The sequence below is a fragment of the Lithobates pipiens genome, unplaced genomic scaffold (genome assembly GCF_037356315.1).
Source record: "Lithobates pipiens isolate NorthernLeopardFrog02 unplaced genomic scaffold, aLitPip1_a1.2 Scaffold_8, whole genome shotgun sequence".
Taxonomy (NCBI): domain Eukaryota; kingdom Metazoa; phylum Chordata; class Amphibia; order Anura; family Ranidae; genus Lithobates; species Lithobates pipiens.
In genome coordinates, this window is record NW_027507903.1 from 103,344,749 (window position 1) to 103,366,013 (window position 21,265).

The 21,265-nt window shown below is 41.8% G+C and overlaps 1 long non-coding RNA gene across 1 annotated transcript in view; it reads left to right on the forward strand.

Moving 5' to 3' along the window:
- Positions 1-1,073: 1,073 nt before the first annotated feature.
- The window catches only part of LOC143962915 (uncharacterized), a 101,499-nt gene continuing 81,307 nt past the window's right edge, over positions 1,074-21,265 (forward strand). Inside the window, exon 1 of the long non-coding RNA XR_013270832.1 lies at positions 1,074-1,432. This is a non-coding gene — a long non-coding RNA (uncharacterized LOC143962915). The remainder of the gene's footprint in view (positions 1,433-21,265) is intronic.

Below are 21,265 nucleotides of genomic sequence, written 5' to 3' on the forward strand. Positions count from 1 at the left end.
GTGTGAGGATCTTCACAAAATAAGTTTACACACTTAAACATCATTCAGAGAAATAGGAGTAGGCTAGAATTAACTGAAATGTCATGTGGAAATGAATATATAATTTTACATTTTGACCATAGATATTCTTTATAGTGATTGTAAAAGATAAATACAGGCATACCCCACTTCTAAGTACACATTAGGGTTTATTTACTAAAGCTGGAAAGTGCAAAATCAGGCTCACGTCTGCATAGAAACCAATGAGCTTCTAACCCCAGCTTGTTCAATGAAACTTTGGTAATAAAACCTGGTAGCGCATTGGTTTCTATGCAGACGTGAGCCTGATTTTGCACTTTCTAGCTTTAGTAAATAAACCCCATTGTGTACTTAGAAGTGGGGTATGCCTGTATTTATCTTTTACAATCACTATAAAGAATATCTATGGTCAAAATGTAAAATTATATATTAATTTCCACATGACATTTCAGTTAATTCTAGCCTACTCCTATTTCTCTGAATGATGTTTAAGTGTGTAAACTTATTTTGTGAAGATCCTCACACAGTTACTTCCATGAATTCTGTGACATGTATTTACTATGTCTTGTGTGTAGGCACTACTGTGTCACGCATTTCACAGAGCCTGCCTTCTGTACTAGGTGCTAAGGGGAGGAGTTTCAAGAGGAGTTTCAAGAGGCGGAGTCAGTCCAGAATTACAGTTTGCAGGTAGCATAGCACTGTGGGATATGTGGTCCTTATAAATTGAAAGTAGAGGGGAAGCTGTAAAGCATGCAGAGAATCCAGTAAGTCATGGAAAGAGATGACCAGCAGACAAGGCAGCACTCACAACATAAGGGGGATTTTTAAAGAATGCTTATATTGGATTGTTGGATTGTCAACAATATTGATTGTTTGTATTGCTATTACAATGCTGATTTACTAAAATGAAAGTGTAACTGCATTCGTTCATCAGGGAACTCATTTACGCATCACAGCATTCTCTTGAAGGCAGCAAACGGTTAACGTTTGGGTTGAGCATCCAGTTTTAGCTCAGTCTGGTGTGTCTGTTTTTATTCTCAGTAGCTGCTGTTTTTTTACTAAATTTCACTCTATCAGAATGATAATATTTATCTCTATTTTACTCCTTATTTACAAGCAAATGTTATCTATTATAAACTCGATCAAATGAGAGAGCCAGATCATTCCTTCATATCTTTCAAGGCTGTATGACCAGCAGCTGCATTATTATTTTCTGTTTTCCGTCTTTTTATGATACTTTTCATCTCTAAGAATTAAGCGTGTTCACGTTTTTGTCTGCTGATGGAAAGTTTGGCTTTGATATTTTTAACCGAGCATTGTGTGGATAAATAGGGATGTGTACTCCTTGTACCAAATGACTGAAGCATGAAGAGTATGGAGCAAGGCTGCATCTTGCTGGAGGCAGATAAATAAGGTAAGTGTTTGTTTAAGTTGATGTATCGGTGCTGTGATGATGAGGATGGAGTGGACACTGTGCAAAATAATAGCTGATATGTCATTTTCCCTTTTGTTCAAAGCAGATAAGTGTTTACTACAGATAATAATGCAGTGATAATCACTGTCACTGTTCTTGGAAATAAAAGGCATTAGGAGATTTTTTTTTTTTTTTTAATTTTTATTTTATTTTAATTACAATGAAGTGAAAATGCTAAAATACTTTGATTTACCATAAAGATGTAACATTAGGACAATTGTAATATTATTACATTTTCACAGTGTATATCATTGATAAAGATGACTATAAAATGTGTTCTGCATTGACGATGCATAAGTTACAATAATATTTCATTTTTGCAGTGTTTGTCATAGATAAAAATGACTATAATGTGTTTTGTGATGACTATGCATATGGTAAAATAATTTACGGTAATACATTTTCACTGTGTATATTATAGATAAAAACGACTACAAAAAGTATTCACTATGAATAAGTTAAAACATTATTATATTTTCACAGTGTACAGTATATAATAGATAAAGACAACTATAACATATGTTTTGCGTGGACTATGCAAAATGTACAAAAATATAAAATTTTCATATTTTAGATCATTTACAGAAACAACTATATTAAGTGTGTTTGTGTTGGCTGTGCAAAAGTTACAATATTACATTTTCACAGTGTATAGTGTGGAAAAAGACACAAAAAAATGCGTTTTGTGTTGACTGTGCAAAGGTTACAATAATATTAAATTTTCAAAATTTTTTATATAATTGAAAAAGACAAGTATAAAATGCGTTTTGTGTTGACTGTGTTGAAAACTTCAATATGCACCAACTTTGGAAATATCAATATGGATAAAAATTGGACTTTTGTTTGTTGAAAAAGACTGACATATAAATGCATTAAAAAGGGGTAGCAGAAAAAATGCAGTATGAGGTCCATTATCAAGGATTTTTTTGATTTTCTATAGGGGCAGAGGAGTCAAATGAATGTACTGTAAGGACTTGCAATAACATGTATTACTAGGTCACTCACCCTATAATTCTTGTCATCTGAAAGGCCGCATGTACACACATATCCTGGATTAAATGTTTTATTACAGCGTTGCTTGTTAACAAAACACACATTAGGAATAGAGGTCCAGTCCATCATGCCAATTTATTACCCATTGCATAGTACTTCATCATTATCTATTTTTTAAATCTGTTTTTACTCCATACACTCTCGTTTTATTAGGCCAAGGAGCCAGATCCAGCTGAATCCTATGGGGACATGTGATGGTTTGTATGGGTAGACTAATCATTTGTCCTCCAGAAGATTTACCCCCCCCCCTTACTGACCAGGCCATTTTTTGAGATATGGCACTGCATTACTTTAACTGACAATTGCGCGGCCATGCAACACTATATCCAAATAAAATGTATGTAATGGCAGCATTTGATAGCACACTGGTAGCATTTGATGGGCGCAGTGGCAGCATTTAATGGCACAGTGGGAGCATTTGATGGGCACAGTAGCAGCATTTGATGGCACAGTGGCTGCATTTGATGTGCACAGTGGCATCGTTTGATGTGCACAGTGGCATCGTTTGATGGCACAGTGGCAGCGTTTGATGGGCACAGAGGCAGCGTTTGATGGGCACAGAGGCAGCGTTTGATGGGCACAGTGAGGCTGCAGTTGATGTTTTTTTTTTTCAAAATTTTTTAGTTTGTTTGCGCCCCATCTAAAAATCTTGAGCACCAGCCGCCACTAGTCATAACCCTGGTCAGTTTATTTTTTGCCATCTTTGTTCCATTGGGGACATTTAACTTAAATTCCTGTCCCACAGTCAAAACAGGAAGTGAGAGGAAATCCCTGCAAGTTAAGGGAATCCATTGGGGACCCCGAGGTCACTAGAACTAGTGGCCCCATTGGAAGAGTTCCCTCTATTACTTTCCTTTTACTTTCACTTTCAATGATAATGGTAAACAGGACAAATAGTGACGGGTGAATCTCCTTAACAGGACACAGAGAGAAATAAGAACTGACTAAACTGTTCTAATCCATCTCTACTCTATCCAAAAATAAAAAAAGGTTTTGACTAGTTGTACTTTAAGGACGTCTTTTGCTAAAGAGGTATTTATTAGACCAGCATACCAACCAAGTGTTAAACAGTCACATTTATAATAGCCACTATAAAATTGCATTCTCACCTGCCATTGTTTGGTGTTCCTGATCATAAAGATCTGAGCTTGATTCATACAGTTGGTTGCCTCCCCAACTTCGGCAACCTTCCAGATCTGGCCAGCAGCTGCCGAGGGCAAAGAGCACATGAGGGTTGGAGAGGTACTCAGATCTTACATAGCATTGCACAGAATTCAGCCCCCAGCTTGACACAGTAAGTAACGATGGTGGCACCTTGAATTGATCCCCAGCATCAGAGGCAGCAATGAGTTTGCTATTTTGGGTTCTGCTCATTTCAGTGCTGAGAATTCAGAACTTCAAGTGTCCAAACTAAACAGATTAGGGGGAACATACTATTTTTTTAATTTCCCTCATTTCAATGTCTTTAAAATATATATAGGATAGCCTCCTTAGCATTTTATTCCTTAATAAAGAACACAATAGAATTATTATGGTTAGGAGATTAAAGAATCCTAAATGGATTGTTCTGTGAATTGAACTATCAGCAACAGCAATGAACAGATGTTAATCATATGTTATCATTTATTTAAAGGCAAGCAACTGAATTATTTAAATGTATTTCGGTTAGAATAAATACAAACAGACCCTCCATTTATCCATGCAAACAAGAAGTAGAATCACATTTTAGAAGTCCATTTGTAGTGTATTCAGAGGGGACAAATTATAAATAGGCTTCAGGTAGATCTCCCATAAAATGTATTCACACAACAATTTCCAAAATAAGACAAATGGCTTTGTCTTATGAGTATTGTGAGTATTGCCTGAAGTCTCCACTTCACCATAGTAATTCCTGTGGGATTTTACAAAATAGCAGAACAGCCCAACATCGACATCCTGTTTATGAGTTGGCGTTCAGGTTAATAAAGGCCAATGGGTGGGTCATTTATTTAAAGACTTGCCTCGCAAAAGTGTCACTTACCCCAGATGTCCTTTCTGGTTATCTAGAGGTTTTTTTCCCCATACGGAAACGATAATCAACCCTTTAAAGGGTAAGCTCAACTTTAACAGGCAATGTATGGAATGCCACTCAAGAAACATTGATTGATCTAAAACTCAACTCCAGGAAACTTGCAAATTCTCCCTTGCAGTGGGGCTGCACTACACTGAATGAATTACTGCTCATTTAAGTGTAGGGTTGTGGAAAAGAAGATTTACTTACTGGATCCTCAGCACTGCTAGACCAACCCTCACAATATCTTCTTCCCTGTACTCCAGTGGTTTAAGGTCCTGATGTCATCAAGACTGATGTAGGGTCCATTGCCCTACAATGGGCATAATGACACCAAGGAACAGTCCACCGCCGAAGCATGGGGAGGACCATCTGCTGGGGGAGTAGAGAATTGGGTAAGTGAAAGCGCTTTTACTCCCCCCTTGAATAAACAAGCTGTTAACCCTTGCAGTGCAGATGCAGCCCCAGAATTTTCAAATTTTCCAGAGTTGGGCTTTAGGGTTCCTTAACTTAACAACACTAATGGTGTTTAAGGGGGATCTATCGTGATTGCAACCTATAGTCTGCTATTACTAATTTCATGAAATGCTAGTTGCCTGGCTTTCTTGCTGATACTCTGATCTCAAAACTATGTTCTACAATGTAAGTAGGTCACTGGCCTGAAACAAGTACACTAAAGAGGAGTTCTGACTTCACTTTAACTTGACTTGTTGCACAATTGTTTCAGGTAAGTGATCTATAAACTATATATGGTAGGTGATCAGCATGACAGTCTGGCAGCTATACTGTACTTTTATTTTTATATAAGGTCAGCAAAACATTGCAGTTACCTAAGGGTGCTGTGCTCCAAGAAGCTTACTTAGGTGACAGATGCGAGAAGTATGGCATTGGTATACAATAAAAAGTGTGGACTAGGGGACAAAGAAACTGAAAATATAAATTATTGATTTGAGGGATATACTTTCCCTAAGAATACAAGGAAAAATGAATTCTCAAAATACAATACCAGCAAAGGCAAGCATCCCTAACATCTATTTTTATAAGGCGCCGAGTGTAACATTCAACAAATTTTCACAGCAAGTGTAATTTAAAGCACCATTACCATACATGTGCAGTGAATACATAGTGAAAGGCACATTCACTGCTTTATGAATATACCCCTTAGGGCCTTAATTGCAAATGCTGAGGTTCCCTTGACGGGATGTAAGTCTGACAAATTCCCTTCACCTCATGTACCAAAAAGTCATTTGTAATGTAAAGGCTAATGGTACTGCATAAGCACTCAGTTGGGACTATGGATACTTACAGTACACTTTTTAAAGTTTCAGCACCAATTGTCATGTTTTTTTTCTCTCTGTTTTTTCAATGTGCTACAAAAATGACAAATGATATTTGTGTTTCTGTTGGAGAGTTTTCTCCCCAAGTGGCAGAAGGGGGGGGGGGGGGGGGGAGAGAAGCGAGGAAAGGTCCCCTCAGGATGAACGGACAAAAATAAAGGTCTCTTATATGGTATTGACTGGCGTTGGGCTTTAAAGTGATAGTAAAGCTTTGTTTTTGGTTTTTAATAACAAACAAGCCATACTTACCTGCTCTGCGCAGTGGTTTTGCACAGAGCATCTCCGATTCTCTTCTTTTTGTGTCCCCCGGATCCTCTTTCTTGAGTAGTGCCCCCAGAGAAAGCTGCTTTGCCTGGGGGCACTGCTGCATGCTTGCTCCCGAGACGCCGCTCTATGCATCCATAAGATACATAGAGCTGCAGCTCAGCCCCGCCTCCCAATGGCCAATGGGCTCCCGCTGCTGTCTCAGCCAATGAGAAGGGAGAGTCCCGGGATTGCCGAAGCTATCATGAACATCGCTGGATCGGAGGAAGCTCAGGTAAAGATTGGGGGGTCTGGGGGAGGGGGCCGCTTAGAATGCATGAAGGTAAAAAACCTTGAGCCTTTAGAACAGGGTTATGCAATTAACAGACCTCCAGCTGTTGCAGAACTACAAGTCCCATGAGGCATAGCAAGACTGACAGCCACAAGCATGACTCCCAGAGACAGAGGAATGATGGGACTTGTAGTTGTGCAACAGCTGGAGGTCCACTAATTGCATATCCCTGCTTTAGAACTACAAAGCATACCAATTTTATTGATATTTCAAATCCCCAATAGGATCAAATTTAAAGTGGTTCTAAAACCTGTGTGCAGCTCCCCCCTCACCTCCCCCTTTTATTTAACTGAGCCCGATCTTGATCCAGCAATGTGCACAAGAGCAACAGCACTCTCCCTTCTCATAGGCTTAGACACACTGTCAATCACAGTCAATGGGGAGAGAGCTGGGGCAGGGGCGAGCCGTCCTCTGTATGTCTATGGGCAACTCACTGTTAGACGATCACAGACTCGGTGAGGGAAATGGTGTGGGGGTGGAGCGCTGACACGTAGGTTCGCACCAGAGATCTTGGCCCCGCCTGTGACCCCAGCCTCCCTTGGCACCGATGCCGAGCTTACAGAGGCTGCAGTGCTGGCTAATGGCATTCTCCCTACCCATAACAAATACTCTGTATCTCCATGAGCTGGTCTCTGGAGCTCAGCTCCTGGCACGGTGAAGCGAGTCTTGCCTGGGACTCCCCCCTTTTTCCTGTTCCCAGTACCCCTGGACTTCCCATTATTGCTGCTCCCAAGGCCAGACACTGGAGGAGGTGTCTCTTCTAGCCAGCGGAGCGGCATAGTGATATTGCAGCTGTGAGTCGGTGACCGCTGCTGGTGCCCCCAGAGACCGATGGGTGGGAGACAGACTAAGGGGAACTACTAACGCTGGCTGAAGCACAGACCCCCTGTGTTGATGGTGAGGAGGAGACGACAGAGTCAAGACCTACAGCCTCTCTGAGAGAGGTCACCACTGTAGATCCACCTAAAGGATGGGGAAGGAGACTAAATTGACAGTGGGAGGAAAACGTTTCCTTAAATAAGAGCTCAGTGAATGTTCTTAACTAAAAGCTAAACAGACTTGATTTGAGCTAATTTCTCCCCTCTTGTAATGTGGATGAATAGCAGGAGACCTGAAGTGTATTTAGGAATTGCCTACTTTCCTCCTAGTCACTCATTAGTACCTAGCCTGGAATTCATTTTTCTTTCTCTCTGGTGTGATACGCAAATACTATGCAAACGGGAGCATATAAGAAGAGCTAAATAAATGCTATAAAAAGGTTAAACAAATGTTAATTCAACGCTCTACTGATGCATTTAAAGGCTAAAATTAACTTTCAAATTCATGCTACTGAACTATAACAGCAATTAAATATATAAGCATAAATGCATCTCCTTTATAGGCTGACGGTCAGCGGACACTATTGAGTGACCCAAGAATTGCTTCCCCTTTTAGCCTTATTTTTGTCATTTTTGTTTTTGCTTTTGATTTGTGCTGTAAATTAACCCCTCTAGTGATTTATTTGCTCTTATTAAGTGGTGGCAAGAAGGAGTAAACAGATGAACTCTGGAGGTTTGCAGAGATAAATGTGTTGATTTATGAGCAGTCTGCTGAGGCCCTTTGAGGAACTTAATATTTGGTGAATTTTTTCCTCCCTCCCCCCACCTGAGTATCTCTGAGCTATAATTTAGAACTTGAAAAATCTTTCTTTCAATTGAACGAGCAACTGACAAAAATGAGAGGAAAGGCAAATAAAACAGGCAAAGGAGCCCTGCCTTCTCCAAGCTCAGGAGGTATCCAGCGCTACATGTCAGCAGATACCAGTATAGTAGAGGATGGACATGGCAGCCCTGAGCAGCGGACTGCATTACGAACAGGGACTAGTAGGCAAAAAATGCTGGAGGAGGAGAATAAGGTGGGGAAACGTAGCCTCTACCTGGTCAAGAAGCAATGGGAGTAATTCCCAGGGAGGTCTTAAAACTCAAAATGGGGTGCAGAAGTAGAGAGGAGGAAGCGAACAATCAATGGAAGAAAACTCACAACCTATGGGAGCTCAGGAGGGAGTCCTGAAAATTAAAGAGATACTGGCGGATATGTTGGTAAAAAATGGAGATATTGTTAAAAGTAGACATTGCTGCAATACGGTCAGATATTGGGCAAGTCCTAGGAAGGGTAGAAGATATAGAGGGGTGACTGGATGATCATGATCAGAGACTGTAGGAAATAAATGAACAGATGAAATCCCTGCAGAGAATAAATAGAGCTGTTCTATATAAATTGGAAGACCAAGAGAATCAAAGTTAACACCTACGAATAAAAGGTCTCCCAGAGAAGCATAGCAATGAAGAATTGACAAAAGTGATGCAGTTTAATCCCTTATTGGAGAGACAAATGGCAGAGATACTGAAAATTGATAGCGTGCATAGGATCACAAGATATCACACCCAAAGGACAGAAAACTCAAGAGATGTGATAGTGAATTTTCACTATGCTGAAGAGAAATCCAAAATTATGGAAAAAATTTGTAAATCAGCAGGAAACTCCTATGAAGAAGTTGAGCTTCAGATTTTTTCAGATTTATCCACTGAGACTTTAATGAGACGGAGATTCCTTAAACCTCTAACTGAACAAATGAGGATATTGAATATATCATATCAATGGGGATTTCCAGCTTGTCTTAGAGGAAAGAAATATGGCCAAACTGCAGTCTTGAGATTTCCAGAAGATCTGGAGGATTTCTGTCATAAACTGGACATCTTAGCCCCCCTACCAGGTTGGGGGGAGGAAGAAGGAACATTACCCCCTCAAGGCAACATGAGATGGACTGTGGGGGATGGAAGAGGGAGGGGGGCGGGGAGGAAGAGGGGGACCCATATAGGGGAAGCTTCCTCTGCCAGGAAAAAGAGTGAAATATTGAAGGAGAAATTTAAAATAATGAGTGGGGACAGGGGGTGAGTGGGGATCAGGGGGAAGGGGCTGGGGGTACTGGCAGGGGGCCTAGAGGTGTCAGAGGTAATAGCCCCTTGGAAGATATGGAGATGAGACGACATTGGGGTGATGTTTGCTGGGCCCATATACTGAACAGAAGGAGGGATTCTGTCCAGGCTTTTTTAGGTCTACTGTTCCAGAGGGGAGGGGGGTTAGGAATTGTGGGGTGGGGGGGTTTGAGGTTGAGGGGGCTTTCCTTTTTTTTGTTGTTTCTTTGTTTTCTCTCTCTTCTCTCTCGCAGCCTCCTCTGGGCGAGCAGATGCTCCCTGTACTGAGCCATGGTTTTTGTAAACTTGGTCACTTATATTGTGAGGGGACTAAACCCCTATACAAATGCACTGATTCCTATGTAAATGACACTGGCAGTGAAAGGGTTAACCACTAGGGGCGGCAGATTAAGGGTTAAGTGTGTCCTGGGGAGTGTTTCTAACTGTGGGGGGCATGGCTACATGTGACCCGTCACCGATCTCTGCTCCCGATCACAGGGAGCAGAGATCAGTGATACTGTCACTAGGCAGAACAGGGAGATGCTTGTTTACATTAGCATCTCCCCATTCTTCCTCCCCGTGAGACGATCGAGGGTATTCCCACGGTGATCGGGTCCACGGGAATCGCGACATGACTCATGGAGGTCCCGGCTGGTGCGCACGTGATGGCACGGCGGCAAATTTAAAGGGTCATACAGGTACACCCATTTGCCCAGCGGTGCTATTCTGCCGAAGTACATTGGCGTGCACCAGTCGGGAATCGGTTAAAGCAATTGCCCTTTCTGACCCTTTCTGACCATGCCCCAGTTGCAATTCAACTGGAAATATCAGGTGATCTCCCGGTAAGGAAAAACTGGAAGCTAAATGATTCTCTTATTCAGGATCCTGAAATAATCAAAAGATTTGAGCAGGAGTTGGAGGCCTTCTTTGATGTTAATGATAGAGCGGAAATCCCTAGGTCAACTCTATGAGAAACACACGCCTTTGTAAGGGGAATTTTGATAGGGATTGGAGTGTGGAAAAGAAAGAAAGGGGAAAAAAGATGGCCCTTCTATATAGGGAGATACAGGAATTAGAACAAAGAACAAGACCTAAAGGTATTCCTGAGATGCAAGAATTAACAGTAAAAAGAGAGGAATTAGAGGAATTGTTAGAACAGGAGAGAAAATGTGCTTTTCATTCAGTAAATAAGGAAAGATATCAATGGGGTAACAAATCTGGAAAATGGTTGGCTAGAAGAGTAAAGGAAAAAAATAGGACCTTTATTCTTAAAATCAGGTATGACAGGGGAGAGATGGTGTATTCTTCCCCATCGCAAACATATTCAATTTATATTATAGTGATCTATATAATGTGAGCCAGAGTGGGGAAGATAGAGAGAAGCAGAAGATTGAATCTCAGGAGTCTCTATGGGGCCTAGACCTTCCCAATGCTTCTAAGGAGGATCTTGAATATCTTGAAGCGCCAATTTCGCAAGAAGAGGTGGAAAGAGCAATAAAGAACATGACCCTGGGAAAGAGCCTTGGCCCCGTTGGATACTCCATCTTGTATTATAAAATATTTCAAAAGTTTTTGATCCCTAAGCTGTGCGATTATTTGAACGCATTGGCAGAAGGAGAGACTCTCCAGGAGGAGTCATTACTAGCTCATATAACCCTAATTTTAAAAGAAGAGAAGGATCCAGCATCCCCAAGGAGCTATAGGCCAATATTTGTGTTAAACACAGATATTGAGATCTTTGCCAAAATAATAAAAGAAAGATTGAAACCTTTGTTACCAAGTTGGATCCATAATGATCAGGTGGGGTTTGTGACAGGGAGAGAGGGGTCTAGAGGGGTCTATGTTCCCGATACACGAAGCAATAAGGAGGGAGACCCCAGTTGTACTTCTGTCAATAGATGCCAAAAAGGCCTTTGATAGGGTATATTGGGGTTTCATGTTTGAAACATTGAGATATGTGGGTGTGGGTGAGAGGATGATGCATTGGGTATCGGCTTTTTACCACCATCCAACGGCTAAAATTAGAATAAATGGGAACCTGTCTTCTCCCCTTGAATTATTCAATGGGACAAGACAGGGGTGCCCCCTCTCTCCAATGTTGTTTATAATAGCACTGTAACCCTTACTAGCTTCTATCCGTAAAAATCCTGATATTGAAGGAATCAGAGTAGGGGAATAGATTAGCTGCTTATATGGATGATTTGCTTTTCTATATTTCTAACCCCATGACAACAATCCCAATAGTCCTAAAAGGAGCTGAGTCGGTACGGGAAACTGACAAACTTTAAAATAAATATGTCCAAATCTGAGATTTTGCATATAACTAAACCGAGGGAAGAGCAGTAGGCAATTCAAACCAAATTCCCCATTGTATGGTGTAAGGAGGAGCTGGGTTATTTGGGTATAAAATTGACAGCAACCCTAGGGGCTATGTTTAAGGCTAATTATATCCCAATGTTTAATAAGATTAAGGAACAACTGAACATCTTGCGATACAAAACCCTTCCATGGATAGAGAAAATAAACGCATTAAAGATGTATGTATTACCAATGTTGATATATACTTTTCAAATGATCCCAATAACACTTCCTCAGGATTATTTCAGGAAATTAAAATCAATGGTATTAAAATATATATGGGCACACAAGCGCCCTAGGATTGCGTATGCAACATTGGTTAAAGAAAAAGAGATGAGGGGACTAGCAGCACCAGACTTTAAAAAATATTATCAGGCGATCTCTATTTCTCGCATTGCAAACTGGATATATAACAAAGAAGAGAAAAGTTTTATAAATGTAGACATATCACAAAGTAAAGCAGATATAGGGAAGATGGTTTGGATACCACCACAATACCGAGATTTAGGTTCTAGCACAAATCCACTAACGCAAAACACTTTGAAGATATGGGATGGATTGGGTAGGATTTATCACTGGTATTATAACTCACAGCTAATGTCGATATTAGGTACAAATAATTTTAAACCAGGGAAAGAAGAACACATATATTTCACCAGATGGGAAAATAGGAAGAAATATACCTGCAAGATGTGTTGAAAGGAAATAGATTATACACCTATGCAGAAATTACATGCGAATGGGTAAACAATCCACTAGATAAATGGAGATGCACAATTATACGGCATTTTACACAATCATTACCACAACCACTACGAGGAAAGGGACACATGAGGTTAATTGAGAAATTGTTTGGTTCCCCCTTAAGCTTAAATCGAAGTATATCTAAAATATATAAATTTCTGATTAAGCAAGTAGAATATGAATATCCATCTTACCTAGGAAAATTTAAAGAGAAAATAGGACCTCTTAGAGATGAGGAAAAAATATAAAGAATAGCCTGCTTTTCTGCAAGGGATGTCAAGACAATGGAAATGTGTTATAAACTACTGGCTAGGTGGTATGTGACCACCCAAAGGGCACATAGATACGGGGGAGAGAGCCCTTCAACTTGTTGGAGGGGCTGTGATGCCCCAGGGACCTCTGCGCATCTTTGGTGGGAATTCATAAAAATACAACCCTATTGGGAGGGTATTATAGGGGCAATTTTTCAAATAACAGGAGAAGGGATTCAGAAAGATCCTTGGGTATGTTTGTTCCATGATACTAGGAAAGCGGTCTCCCATTCTAAAAATTTCCTTGACCCATATCTCCTGAATGCAGCTAAACGTTTGATCCCACGTTTATAGAGAACTCAGGAGGTCCCAAAGATGAAGGAGTGGGTAGCAAGGGTGGAATGGGTGAGGTCCATGGAGGAAACAATACACACAATAGAGGACTGACTGGGGATATACTATAAGATTTGGCAAAACTGTATTGAGTTTAAGAAATCGGATGGATATATGTCAATGATGAAGGTACAGAGAGAGGGGGGAGGGTGGAGGAGTAGAGAGGGAATATTTAATTTTTAATTATTTTTTTGGGGGGGGGGGGGGGTTAAGAATAAAAAGAGGGGGTGTAGCAAGTGATCTTAATAAGGAATGTAATACAGAATGTTGATTGGTATTCTTTTAATATTATTTTTATTTTTGATATATTTAAAATAAAATAAAGAATATAAAAAAAACAAAGCTGGCCTGGGATTGGGCCCCCATGAATGCCCCCATAGAAAGCGGCTTGCTATTGAGGCTTTCAGCGGGGGGAGAGGAGCTATGTGCGTTGATTGGGACCCAAAAAGAGGAGGATCAGGGCTGCTCTGCAAAAACCATTGCACAGAGCAGGTAAGTACAACGTGTTTTTTTATTTTTATTTTTTATTTGAACTTTTACAGTCACTTTAAGTTTTAATGTTTGCAGCACAGTGGCTTGGTGGTTAGCCCTTCTGCCTTTCAGCTCAAGGGTCCCTTTTTCAACTCATGATTTATTGTTTTGAGTTAACATGTTCTAATGCATAGGTTTTGTTTGCATAGGCATTGTCCCATACTCAAAGGTTGTGCTGGTAGGTTAATTGGTTTCTTTGCATATTAGCCTTACTGTGTGTATGATACAGCCTTTAGATTGTAAACTCCATGACGGCAGGGGCTGATGTGTATGTACAGTATGTAAAGCGCTGTGTAACCTGTCTGCAAACGATCGCCTCTTCAGGTCCATGTAAAATGTGAGCCCTGGACAGAGGGTACCACATCATTATTTATCACTGTAATACAGACAATTTCCTCACACAATAGATTGATCAAAAAAGTGTTTTCTAGCTCAGTCTTTCACAACTAGGATACCATGAAACCCTAGGGCAGTGATGGCGAACCTTGGCACCCCAGATGTTTTGGACCCATGTTTCCCATGATGCTCCACTACACTACAGAGTACCTGAGCATCATGGGAAATGTAGTTCCAAAACATCTGGGGTGCCAAGGTTCACCATCACTGCCCTAGGGCTACTCCAGAGATTGCAAGAGGGTTCCTTCAGCAGTGGAGAATTGATCGCCAGCCTACACTGACCACCAATCAGTGGCATATCATCCATGGGTGCAAAGTGTGCAGTACACACGGGCCCGAAGGGGATGGGGCCCACTGTGCTCCGACAGATACTGCACTCATGGATGAGACATGTTTCAGGCACCACAGAAGCACCTGTCACTAAATAGATACAGCGCTGCTAATTTTTTACACCATCAGCCTGAATGCTTCTCCCTCCATCTCTCTCGGCACTCTCGACCACTGTGATCCAGCTCTACCTGCAAAAAAATGCCTATGGGGAGGCAGACAAGTGCTGGCAGGATGGGAGCTCATTGTCCGAGTTCTGAGATCCTGCTGGCAGAGATGTCTGCTGCAGGAGTTCATTCTGAGATTGGTGGAAGGAGGAGAATCCAGCCCTATGGTGTATCAACTGCTGCTGTGTGCCTGTAGCCAGCGTCAGTTGCTCCATGCATGCCACTGCCCAGTGGCCTCTGTAGTGCTGGAGCGGTGACTTTTCATATGTTGTACTTTCTTACCATCTGCACTCCTCTTTCTGCACTAACTACCCATTATCATACATTTTGCACTTCTCGCCTGCACATACTACCCCCCACCATACACTCCGCATTCTTCTCCTACTGTCATACACTAGATGTGTGACTGCGACAGAGTGAACCAGACATAAATAGGCGAAAGTATGTTTATTAAAGTACCGTATATACTCGAGTATAAGCCGAGATTTTCAGCCTCTTTTTTGAGGCTGAAAGTGCCCCCCTCGGCTTATACTCGAGTCATCGCTGTCTGCCCGCTCGATCAGCGTGTCGAGCAGACAGACAGCGGCCATTCTATGATTCAAAAGCCGCGCCTCCGGCTCCGCCTTCGCCTGTGATAGGCGGAACACTGAATTTCCCAGCAGCCTGTGTTCCGCCTATCACGGGCATCGTCTCATCCTCGTACTACGGACGAGGATGATACGACGTCCGTGATAGGCGGAACACAGGCTGCTGGGAAATTCAGTGTTCCGCCTATCACAGGCGAAGGAGGAGGCGCGGCTTTTGAATTTTACAATGGCCGCCGACGAAGAGGGCACGGGACGGAGGCAAGGCAAGGCACGGCACGGGACGGGACGGGACGAAGGCAAGGCACGACACGGGACGGAGGCTCGGGACAAAGGCTCGGGACACAGGTAGGCTGGACACACACACACACACACACACACACACACACACACACACACACACACACACACACACACCTGTACTGCCCACTAAACATGATGGGATTTTTGTCGTGGCTATGACGCAAAGTGGCTGCTGGATGGTCTTCTCTGTGTGGGTGGCCAGCGGGAATAAATCTGCGACTCAACTATTCCCTTTTCCCTGCCAAAGTGAATGGGTCCTCAGCCCTGGTTCACACTATATTGCCATGCAGCTAACACTGCAAACCCTATTCATTTCCGCACTGCGTTTTGCGATCTGCTGCGGGTGTAGGTGCAGGTAGGCTGGACACACACACACACACACACACACACACGGATGGAGACACACACACACGGATGGATGGATGGATGGAGACACACACACACACAGGGATGGATGGATACACACACACACAGGGATGGATGGATGGATGGAGACACACACACACAGGGATGGATGGATGGATGGATGGAGACACACACACACAGGGATGGATGGATGGATGGATGGAGACACACACACACAGGGATGGATGGATGGATGGACACACACAGGGATGGATGGACGGACACACAGGGATGGACGGACACACAGGGATGGACGGACACACAGGGATGGACGGACACACACACAGGGATGGACAGGCATGTCTCACCCTCGGCTTATACACGAGTCAATAAGTTTGCCAGTTTTTTTGGGGGTAAATTGGGGGCCTCGGCTTATATTCGGGTCGGCCTATACTCGAGTATATACGGTAAATGCATATAAATGTAAACACACCACCAATACAAACCAAACAACCAAACAGCGATAATAAACTAACCAGCATATGTAGCAAAAGGGAGTACCAGAATTGTAGTCAAGCCAGGCCAGGGATCAAGCTGCAGGGCAAGGATCCAGGGATACAGGAGCAGATACAAACAGGTCCAGGATACAGGGTTCAGGTTCAGGATCAGGCTAACAGATAAACAGGCTGCAGGTCAAGGCACAAGGACAATACCAGGGCAAGGTGTGTGTGCACTTGCCGGGTATTTATACAATGGCTGTTATCAAAGTCATGTGATGCCTGATTGCAGAAGGTAATACCTGCTCCACACTGCCAGGATCCCTCCACTGGTGGACCCCAGTACTGCGGCTCAAAGTGACATAATTCCAACTGGGAAAAGGTCTTCTGACAGCTCCAAACTACCAGGAGACACCTGCTGGTGGATCTCAGTACTGCATGCCAAATGATCGATATTACCAGCGGAGGAAACCTTTCCTGACACCTACACACACTACCCCTTTCCCATACACTCCGTACTCCTCTCCTGAACATTCTACCCACCGCCATACACTCCACAATCCTTTCTGCACATTGTACCCACTGCCATATACTATGCACTCCTCTAATACACATACTACCCTTCAGCCATACACTATGCACTCCTTTCCTGGACATACTACCAACTGCCATACACTCTGCATTCTTCTCCTGTGCATACTATCCACCGCCATACACTCCTCTCCTGGTCATAATACCCGCCACCATACACTCCGCATTCCTCTCCTGCACATACTACCCACCACCGTACATTCCACACTCCTCTCTTGCACATACTACCTACTGCCATACACTCCTAATTCCTCTCCTTGACATACTATCCACAACCATACACTCCACACTCCTCTCCTTTACATACTACACCTCCCTCCTCTCCTGAACATACTACACTCTGCCATACACTCTGCAATCCTCTCCTGCACATACTACCCAACGCCATACACTCTACTTCTGGTTGCTAGGCCGTTCCTGACTATTTTAATAAAGTTCTTCTTTAAGGTAGGCTCAGTCAAAGTATTAGCTCTAATGGCAGTGTTTCATTTTAAATAATGATTGTGCTGAGGTTTGTGCGTGTCTGTGAGACTCTGGCTTGTGCCAGCAATTTCAGTATATTTTATGAGTACAAGAAGGCTTTTGTATTATTTAAACACATCCCTTTAAGCCTCTCCAACTTTTACTACAATGTGGCTCTACTCATCATTTGTCATTGCGTGCTACATAATATTACTTGTTTTTAGGATTATTACTGAATATAATTTTATGATACACAGAAGATGGATGTTAAAAAGTGATCTACACTGGGTTTTATTTTTTTTGATAAGGGTTTAAATACTTTACATTCTCTACATTCTTTCCTCTTGTATATAAAAAATACTTCCTGTTCAAGTTAATGTCCTGTGAGCCCTAGATACGGTATAATGACTTTTAGCAGGGGTCATCTGAGAACTGAAATTGTTTCAAGGGTTCCATTGGGTTAAAAAGGTTAGGAAAGGCTGGTGTAGCTTATCAGTGTATCCCTATTTTTCTGTTGGGGAATAAGGTAGAAAAAAGCTATTCCTGAGTAAGGGTTCCAACGTGGCCATAGGCCCAGCAGCAGTTGCTACAACCATTTTCTCTGCAATCACACTATTTTATGTGAAAAATGCATTATGCACTGGCAATGGGACAGCACAGTGGCTAAGCGATTAGCACTTCCACCTAGCAGCACTAGGATTGTAAATTTGAATCCCAACCACAGTACTACCTGCCTAGAGTGCATGTTCTCCCTGTGCCTGCATGGGTTACCTACTACAGGCCAAAGACATGCTAGGTAAATTGGCCCTTGTACACTATGTATGAATGTGAGTTAGGGATCTCAGAGAGTACACTCCTTGAGGACGGGAACTGATGTGAATGTACAATATAGACATTAAGTGCTGTGTAAATTGTCAGTACTATATACATACTAGGGATGGGCTGAACACCCCCCTAGTTCGGATCGCACCAGAAAGAGACAGTTTTTGACAATTCCTTTGTTAAAAAAGAAAAAAAAGTGTCCCGCGATGTACATCCACCATCAATCACACTGCCCAATGGACTCGGGTGTCAGGAGGCGTGATTGAAGATGGATGTACATGGCGGGACACTTTTTTTCTTCTTTTTAATAAAGGAATTGTCAAAAACTGTCTTGTGGTTTTTACTTTTTGACACTTTTTCTGGTGAATGGGTAGGGTACAATGTACCTTATACCCATTCACATAGAGGGGGACCAGGATCCAGGGGCCCCGTGGTTAAAGGGGGCTTCCAGATTCCGATAATCCCCCCGCCTGTAGATCCTGACAACCATCGGCCAGGGTTGTTGGGAAGATGCCCTTGTCCCCATCAACATGGGGACAAGGTGCTTTGGGGGAACCCCAAAACCATCCCCATGTTGAGGGCAAGTAGCCTGGTAAGGTTTGTGGGGGGGACTTGTCCCCTCCCCTTCCTGGCCTGCAAGGCTGCATGCTCCGATAAGGTCTGGTATGAATTTTGGGGGGGACCTCACACCAATTAGATTTTTTTGGCGTGGAGTTCCTCTTAAAATCTATGCCAGACTCAAAGGGCCTTGTATGGATTTTGTTTATTTTTAAAAAAATGGCGTGGAGTTCTCCTTAAAATCTATACCAGACACAAAGCACCCCACATATTTTTTTTTTCTTAATTCTGTCAAAGGGTTCCCTTTAACCACTTAAATACACTGTATTATATACTTTGCACTGCACTATATAACCTGCACTGTATTATATATACTACACTGACTGCACTATATATTCTCCACTGTATTATATATACTACAATGACTGCACTATATACTTTGCAATGTATTATATACTACACTGATGGCACTATGTACTCTGCACTATATTATAAACACTTCACTGAATGCACTATATAATCTGAACTGTATTATATATACTACACTGACTGCACTATATACTCTGAACTGTATTATATATACTACACAGACGGCACTATATACTCTGAACTGTATTATATATACTACACGGGCTGCACTTTAAACTCTGAACTGTGTTATACTGTATATACTACACGGACTGAACTATGTACTCTGAACTGTATTATATATATTACACCGGCTGCACTATACACAAACTACCTGCCTATTCATTCACTACATTTGGTCGCCGTGTAAGCAGCAGCCTTATATAGTGTGGGGCATGGTCTTAACGCCTGAGCCATGATTGGCCAAAGGCGAATTGAAAAGCTGATGTTCGACTCAAACATCAAGCCCATCCCTAAGTACCTGTAATAAATACATCTGTGAAGCAAATGTATTCTTTTCAAGATGTTATAAAACAAAATAATGTAAAATGCTTTAGGCTCCATTCACACTTGTATGACTACAAAGCTGTGCCGACTTTGCAGTGCAACTTTGACGCAACTTTGGATGGGTGCAGCATGGATACAGCTTTGGCTTTGACCAGTGGTAATGGACAACTATTACAAACAAGTTGCATTGTTTAAAATTCAGGTACCACATTCATTCAACTTCTGACGGTTAACATTGAAGTCTATAGCACTCAAGTTGCATGAAAGTCGGACAAAAATAGTGTATGAACTACTTTGAAGTTGCTGCAACTTTAAGTCGCATATATATATATATATATGAATGAGTATCATTGGAAAACATTGGGAACTACTTGTTCCCAAAGTTGCATGACAAGTCGCACAAGTGTGAATGGAGCCTTGAAGGCAATATTTGTGCAGGTGTAACCCTCATAAATTTTTACTAGAGATGCACCGAATTTTCAGCCGCCAAAAAATTGGAATGCCTGCTAAGAGAAAAGGTGTCAAATGGCACCAAAAGCACACAGAGTTTACTGCGGTATTGCAGTGATTTTACTGCAAATCCACATCGATTTTGCTGTGATTTTATGGCACCTTTAGGCCAATTTTACCATGATTACTATGCTTATGGTGTGTTTTTCATAGGTCATGTGACTCAAAATCCGCTTAAAAAACATAACGCAAGTGTGTTAATGATGCATTCTTGCTGCGTTTTCAATGCATTTGAACTGGGAGGTGCTTTTTTGTGCGTTTTTTTAACTGACCAAAAATGCACCAAGCTGGATTTTTAACACTACAATGGAAGCGCAAGGGATCACTGTGAAGACATACATAGAATTTGAAAGGATATTTGAAAGGATTTTTCTTGAGCTTTTCTTGCACTAAAGGTGCCAGTAATGGCCGACAATAAATTAATATTCATTTAAATTTATTATATTATTAAAAAGTTGAATATAATACAATTTTTCTAAATAAAAAAAATATAAATATTTTTTGAAAACTCATTTTCGGTTTTGTGTTTGGTTTTCAGCCAAGCGCATCCAACATTTTTGATTTCCGTTTCAGCACCAAAATTTCCATTCGGTGCACCTCTACTTTTTACTACAGTATTCCTCCTGCCATATCTTACCAATATCAATAAACCAGTACTGTTCCATATTATTTAGGCATAATAAAGGATCAGGATTTTCAGCTAAGAAGGTGGCCTATGGATGACACAACCATTTAGCCTTTACGGTCTTGGTTGTGTTCAGTCACATAACTTATCCCCTAGCGCTGTCAAGTTATAAAGTTAGGACAGTGCCAGCGGGCACAGGGACTAAGAAAATAATTTCCGCCTGTCTGCAGAAAACTAATGGCATCATTCTCCCAAGATACTCCTCACAGGTCTAGGCAAAGTTACCTGCTTGGAGCTCAAGAACTTCTTTTTAGTAAGGGAAAAAAACAAAAAACAATTACTGTTAATGTACATTGTAACATATCAGGAATTTATTAATGTAGACTACTAAAATTACTGATGGTC